This window comes from Eurytemora carolleeae, unplaced genomic scaffold (assembly GCF_000591075.1).
Source record: "Eurytemora carolleeae unplaced genomic scaffold, Eaff_2.0 scaffold2459, whole genome shotgun sequence".
NCBI lineage: Eukaryota > Metazoa > Arthropoda > Copepoda > Calanoida > Temoridae > Eurytemora > Eurytemora carolleeae.
In genome coordinates, this window is record NW_019398364.1 from 1 (window position 1) to 6769 (window position 6769).

Consider the following 6769-nt stretch of genomic DNA (forward strand, 5'->3'; position numbering starts at 1 on the left):
TTTACCTAAACATTAAATTAATTATAAATGTTTTTTTTTCTTAATTTTTTAAATAGTATATACTGAAGGTTTCATTCTAAATAAGGAATTGAATTTTTGCCACAAGCTCTGATTTTTAATCCATATATCTCTTTAACCCGATGTCGTAAACCTTTGATATTTCAAACTATAAATTCTGTTGGATCAAATACTCTAAGTTTGATATATCAAACATTTAAACCGTCAGATTTGAAAGATTTGAGGATTAGAAATTTTTAGTTTGTGTCAAAAACTCAATTCCTTTATGCTGAAAACGTTTACCACTTAAGCAAATATTTCTGGCATGCTAACTGATTTTTGAAGAAAGGGAGGAATTATTTTTAAAAAGGGACAGACCGGCTATGTAAGGTAGTCGAACTGAGTATGCAGTGTTGTGGAAAACTTCTTTCGGATTCATTTGAGACATATAGAACTTTTTAAAGATCAGTAAATCCTGAGTTTGAGCGCAAATTCGACGTTCAAAACTCCTACTTTGGGGGTGGATACGTTTTCAGAATTAGTTTCTTTTAATTATTAAATAACGACGACGAAAATGGAGTAAAAAATATACAGTAATCTAATTAGATGGCTAGGAACATATTTCACAAAAGAAATTTGTCAATAAATCAATGCTAGAATCGATTACTTCGTTTTCATCATTAAATGGAATTTCTTATTTTCTTTGAATTTATTCGCAGATTTCTTCAAATTCTTCAAATGTCGTCTTTTCAATAATATTTGAGAAAATCTTTGTGAATAATGAGAAAATAGAAACTAATAATTGAACAAGATTACTTATGTTCGATGATAAGATTAATTCTTTTTTCTCAACCTGTTCCTAAACACTAATTAGTTTACTGTAGAATTTCTTTTACATTTTATGTCGTCGTTATTTAATAACTTAAAAAAACTAATTCTGAAAACGTACCCACCCCCAAAGTGGGAGTTTAGAACGTCGAATTTGCGCTCAAACTCAGGATTTACAGATCTTTAAAAGTTTTATATGTCTCAAATGAATCCGAAAGAAGTTTTCCACAACACTGCATACTCAGTTCAACTACCTTACATAGCCGGTCACTCCCTATAAGAAAGTATTATTCCCTGCAATTGTTCTCATTAAAATTATGTTATTATTGTATATTAATTATTTACAACGGCTTTAAAGGGTAGTTAAAGGAATTTACCTTTACCAAGGGTTCCCAAGACAAATTTTGCCAACAAAATAACTAGAGCATAGCAAGGGATATTTTGTTGGCGCAAATGGTCAAGTAAAATTTTTAATTTTAAGAAAAAATAGGTGTACTACTCTATTTAATCGTCTTTTTGTGATCAAAATGCGCTGAATTTTTTATGAAAACTTCGCCGCGGCGGGTGATTATTTTTTTAATTGTTCCCCGGGACATTAAGTAACTTAACATCCTTCTGTTAAGTTAAAGAAATCATGGGTCGGTAATGTTGACCCAAAGGCGTTAAAACAATTAACAGTTCTTGTTTCCTGTGACAAGCTTCTTATCGTCCTTAGTCACAGCAAGAGAATATACAGGCTCCTTTCCAGCTTTAAACCTAGAAAACGGTATTTGTAAAAAAAATCATTTTTTGGAGAAAACTGAGAATTATGAGGAAATACAACCCCGGACCCCATCACATTAAATTCTTTCTTACAAAAAAAATAAACACTATTTGGATGAACAATAAGATATAAAAATGTAAAATGATATTGAAAAATACTCAAAAAATAGAATTCTTAAGTAAATTAATAATTAAATCAGGGAAAGTTGAGATTAGTTTTAACACTTCTCTTTATGAATTGGTTAATTGATTGGTTAATATTAATGGTTAATTGATTCATTAAAACGATTAATTGGTTTGATGATGGATTGTAAATTTACCTGGCTAACAATTCTAACTCTAGAACAGAGAATATGGAAACCATTCCGTCCTAAACATTTATAGATTAACACTCTTAAAATCAGTAAATACTACATTCCGTCCTAAACATTCACAGATTAACAATCTTAAAATCAGTAATACCATTCCGTCATTAACATTCATAGATTAACACTCTTAAAATCAGTAAATACTACATTCCGTCCTAAACATTAATAGATTAACACTCTTAAAATCAGTAAATACCATTCCGTCATTAACATTTACAGATTTGCAATATTAAAATCAGTAAATACTCTATTCCGTCCTAAACATTCACAGATTAAAAATCTTAAAATCAGTAAATACCATTCCGTCCTAAACATTCACAGATTAACAATCTTAAAATCAATAAATACCATTCCGTCCTAAACATTTATAGATTAAAACTCTTAAAATCAGTAAATACTCATTCCGTCCTAAACATTCACAGATTAACAATCTTAAAATCAGTAGATACCATTCCGTCCTAAACATTCATAGATTAACACTCTTAAAATCAGTAAATACTACATTCTGTCCTAAACATTTATAGATTAAAACTCTTAAAATCAGTAAATACTCATTCCGTCCTAAACATTCACAGATTAACAATCTTAAAATCAGTAAATACTACATTCTGTCCTAAACATTTATAGATTAACACTCTTAAAATCAGTAAATACTATATTCCGTCCTAAACATTCACAGATTAACAATTTTTAAATCAGTAAATACTCTATTCCGTCCTAAACATTCACAGATTAAAAATCTTAAAATCAGTAAATACCATTCCGTCCTAAACATTCACAGATTAACAATCTTTAAATCAGTAAATACTATATTCCGTCCTAAACATTCATAGATTAACAATCTTAAAATCAGTAAATACCATTCCGTCCTAAACATTCATAGATTAACACTCTTAAAATCAGTAAATACTACATTCCGTCCTAAACATTTATAGATTAACACTCTTAAAATCAGTAATTACTCTAGTTCGTCCTAAATATTCACAGATTAACACTCTTAAAATCAGTAAATACTCATTCCGTCCTAAACATTCACAGATTAACAATCTTAAAATCAGTAATACCATTCCGTCATTAACATTTACAGATTTGCAATATTAAATCAGTAAATACTACATTCTGTCCTAAACATTCACAGATTAACAATTTTTAAATCAGTAAATACTATTCCGTCCTAAACATTCACAGATTAACAATCTTAAAATCAATAAATACCATTCCGTCCTAAACATTTATAGATTAACAATCTTAAAATCAGTAATTACTCTACTTCGTCCTAAACATTCACAGATTAACAATCTTAAAATCAGTAATACCATTCCGTCCTAAACATTCATAGATCAACACTCTTAAAATCAGTAAATACTCATTCCGTCCTAAACATTCACAGATTAACAATCTTAAAATCAGTAATACCATTCCGTCATTAACATTTACAGATTTGCAATATTAAAATCAGTAAATACTACATTCTGTCCTAAACATTCACAGATTAACAATTTTTAAATCAGTAAATACCATTCCGTCCTAAACATTCACAGATTAACAATCTTAAAATCAATAAATACCATTCCGTCCTAAACATTTATAGATTAACACTCTTAAAATCAGTAATTACTCTACTTCGTCCTAAACATTCACAGATTAACAATCTTAAAATCAGTAATACCATTCCGTCCTAAACATTCATAGATTAACACTCTTAAAATCAGTAAATACTACATTCCGTCCTAAACATTTATAGATTAACACTCTTAAAATCAGTAATTACTCTAGTTCGTCCTAAATATTCACAGATTAACACTCTTAAAATCAGTAAATACTCATTCCGTCCTAAACATTCACAGATTAACAATCTTAAAATCAGTAAATACCATTCCGTCCTAAACATTCACAGATTAACAATCTTAAAATCAGTAAATACTATTCCGTCCTAAACATTCACAGATTAACAATCTTAAAATCAGTAAATACCATTCCGTCCTAAACATTCACAGATTAACAATCTTAAAATCAGTAAATACCATTCCGTCCTAAACATTCACATATTAACACTCTTAAAATCAGTAAATACTACATTCCGTCCTAAACAGATTAACAGTTAAATACTATTTTGAAAAAAGCGCTCAGGGGTGTGCAATTTTCAGAATTATCACCCCTATTGGGGGCCGGGGGAAATGATGATGATTTTAGGGGGAAATGATACACAATTGGACATCAAGAGGAAACTTTTTCTTTCATTTCGATACGTTAGTTAAACATTGAAGGACTTTCCCCAAGTAAAATCATTCAAACTAAAAATGATTTTTTCCCCTAGAAAATATTCACTCTTGAAATTCAAATCATATGAAATCAAATGAAATCAAATGAAATCAAATGAAATCAAATGAAATCAAATGAAATCAAATGAAATCAAATGANATGAAATGAAATGAAATGAAATGAAATAAAAAATGAAATAAAAAATAAAATTACATCACAATTATTTCAGCGGAAACAATTTTACAAATTAAAATTGAGAGTAAAACATATAACATGTAAAAAGAAAAAATCAGATCCGCAGCAGGAGGACTTCATATCCTAGGGCTGTTTTAGCAGAGCCCCCTGTTAAACGAAATTTATAAATTGAAATGAAAAAAATTATAGTAAAAGAATTTAAGGAGAAAATTTTTACGAGTGAAGTGTCAATTGCGAGATGAAGAGCAGAAAAGAAATAACGGAAAAAATTTAATTTTACAGTTTTTTTTAAATAAAATAGGCTCAAAAGAACACAAAGGGACGAGGGGAAATCAACCACGGGGCCCAACCCATTCTGGTTAAAGCCTTCTCGATGGATTTTAATCCTATAATCCTTGAATGTACTGTATAACAACCAATTTGTTCAAACAATTCAGATTTATATCAAATTCCCTTCATGATCAATTACAATTCAATTTCGATTTAGCTCAAGAGAGATTGCTCCAAGAGCACATTTACCTCTGCTCCGACGAATAAAGTTTTGCTCGAATTGCTCCAAGAAATTGACTGGATTCGAATTGTGGATAGAGATACATCAAGCTTGGTGACCACGTCGCCCATTGTAACACTTTAAATTTAAATTAATGAAATACAGAATTGCAAATATAGTATTCCATGAAACATGAGAGCAGCCAGACGAATTGAAAGTCGTCTTTGATCTCTGAAATAATTTGGGGCATTTATTTGTAATCCTAATTCTATGAGTAAAAGTCTTTAAGAGAATAATCGCAATATATATAGTCTAGACAATTTCGAATTGTGGAATGCTATTTTGAGTTTTAAAAATTTCCGGATATATGTATAATAAATATCATTCAGATTTCGACAATTCTGGCTTAATTGAATGAAATTGAAATCTGAACGAAATTCTTAATATCTCCGGCAATATTGTCAGCAAAAAAGGTAAAACACACAGTGGCGCAACTAGGGGGGGGGGCGAACCAAGTTTCGCCCCCCCCTCGGGCCTCGACCCCGACACTATTTACTATAATTTTTGATTTTTCGCAGTTTATTATGGTAATATTTTTTTTCTTGATTAAAAAGTGCTTTTTTCTGTCAATATTCTCCATTGTTTCTGGAGTAGAAATGCGCGAGTCACTTTTGCAGAGAACCCACAATTAAAAATAATCAGTATTTAAACAGAAAATATGGATATCTTGATCATTCTTTCTTGATACTACATAGCTTTNGATATTTCTACTGTATAAATGCTACGTTTGATAACAAGTACAGATACAATGCTATATAAATTGGACTAATATCCGACTAAATTAAAGTCAGCTGTTCACAAGCCGGCTTTTAGAGCATTTAAACAAATATAAATTTAATCAGGTTAATATGAAATAATTAAAAAAATTAATTTTAATTAACATAGTTTTAAGTTGATATCTTGCCCCAAACCCTGCTTTGTTCTATTAACTATTTCTGGACGTATTTACCTGTACAGAAGAACTGTACCAGCCGTTGTACCCAAAGCAATCAAATCTGCTGTTCCCTCCGTTCCAACATTGTCTTTCTTCTTCTTATCTTTCCTATAGTGATCGGCGTTTATATCAATACAATTAAGATGATTTTTTATTGAAAGTTTACAAGTAAACAAAGAGAAGCTGTTATTTTACAGCTTTCCTTTGTTTAATGTTTAAGTGTATCCATGCGGTTGGAAAGATTGGTAGAAATCTAAATTGAAATCGAAAGGTGTTTCCATTTTTATGATAAACAGTATACACGACGTCTACTGTACGACAGCGTTTATATAATTGTGCTAAAACGTCTCCAAGGAACCTTGCTAAGGCTTGTTATTTATGTTTTATGGATTTGTTTTTGTTTCATTTAAATATTTTAGTTTCTTGATTGAAATGTTTAATTCTGATTATTTTTTTTTATCTCACATTATTAAGAGAAATAGACGGCACTGGAAAAAAAAAAAAAAAAGCCATGACAGGAGAAATAAGTATAAAATTCGCATTTTTGCAGTTTTACAATTACTACGAGTAATAACATTTGATAATTTTGAAGCAAATAATATATTGAATAAAAAACCTAAAAATCATAATCAATTTTCCAAAAAGTCCTAAACCATGTTGAAGAAAAAAAATCTTACTTTGGGGTTCTTAACTGTGAAGCAGGACACCATGCCACAGTAGTTATCTGGGTTGATAGATGGGAAGACGGATTATAATGCTGATATACTTCTATATACAGGATTATACTGCTGATATACTTCTATACACAATATCATACTGCTGATATACTTCTATACACAAGATTACACAATATTATACTGCTGATATACTTCT

At 29.9% G+C, this 6769-nt stretch overlaps 1 long non-coding RNA gene across 1 annotated transcript; it reads right to left on the bottom strand.

Annotated features, from left to right (window-relative positions):
• Positions 1–1527: 1527 nt before the first annotated feature.
• LOC111717274 (uncharacterized) lies at positions 1528–6687 on the bottom strand. Its single transcript, XR_002768736.1, has 5 exons — positions 6574–6687; positions 5912–6004; positions 4932–5040; positions 1908–1957; positions 1528–1581 (listed from the first exon to the last, which is right to left on the bottom strand). It is a non-coding gene; the product is annotated as an uncharacterized LOC111717274 (long non-coding RNA).
• Between the last annotated feature and the right edge of the window lie 82 nt (positions 6688–6769).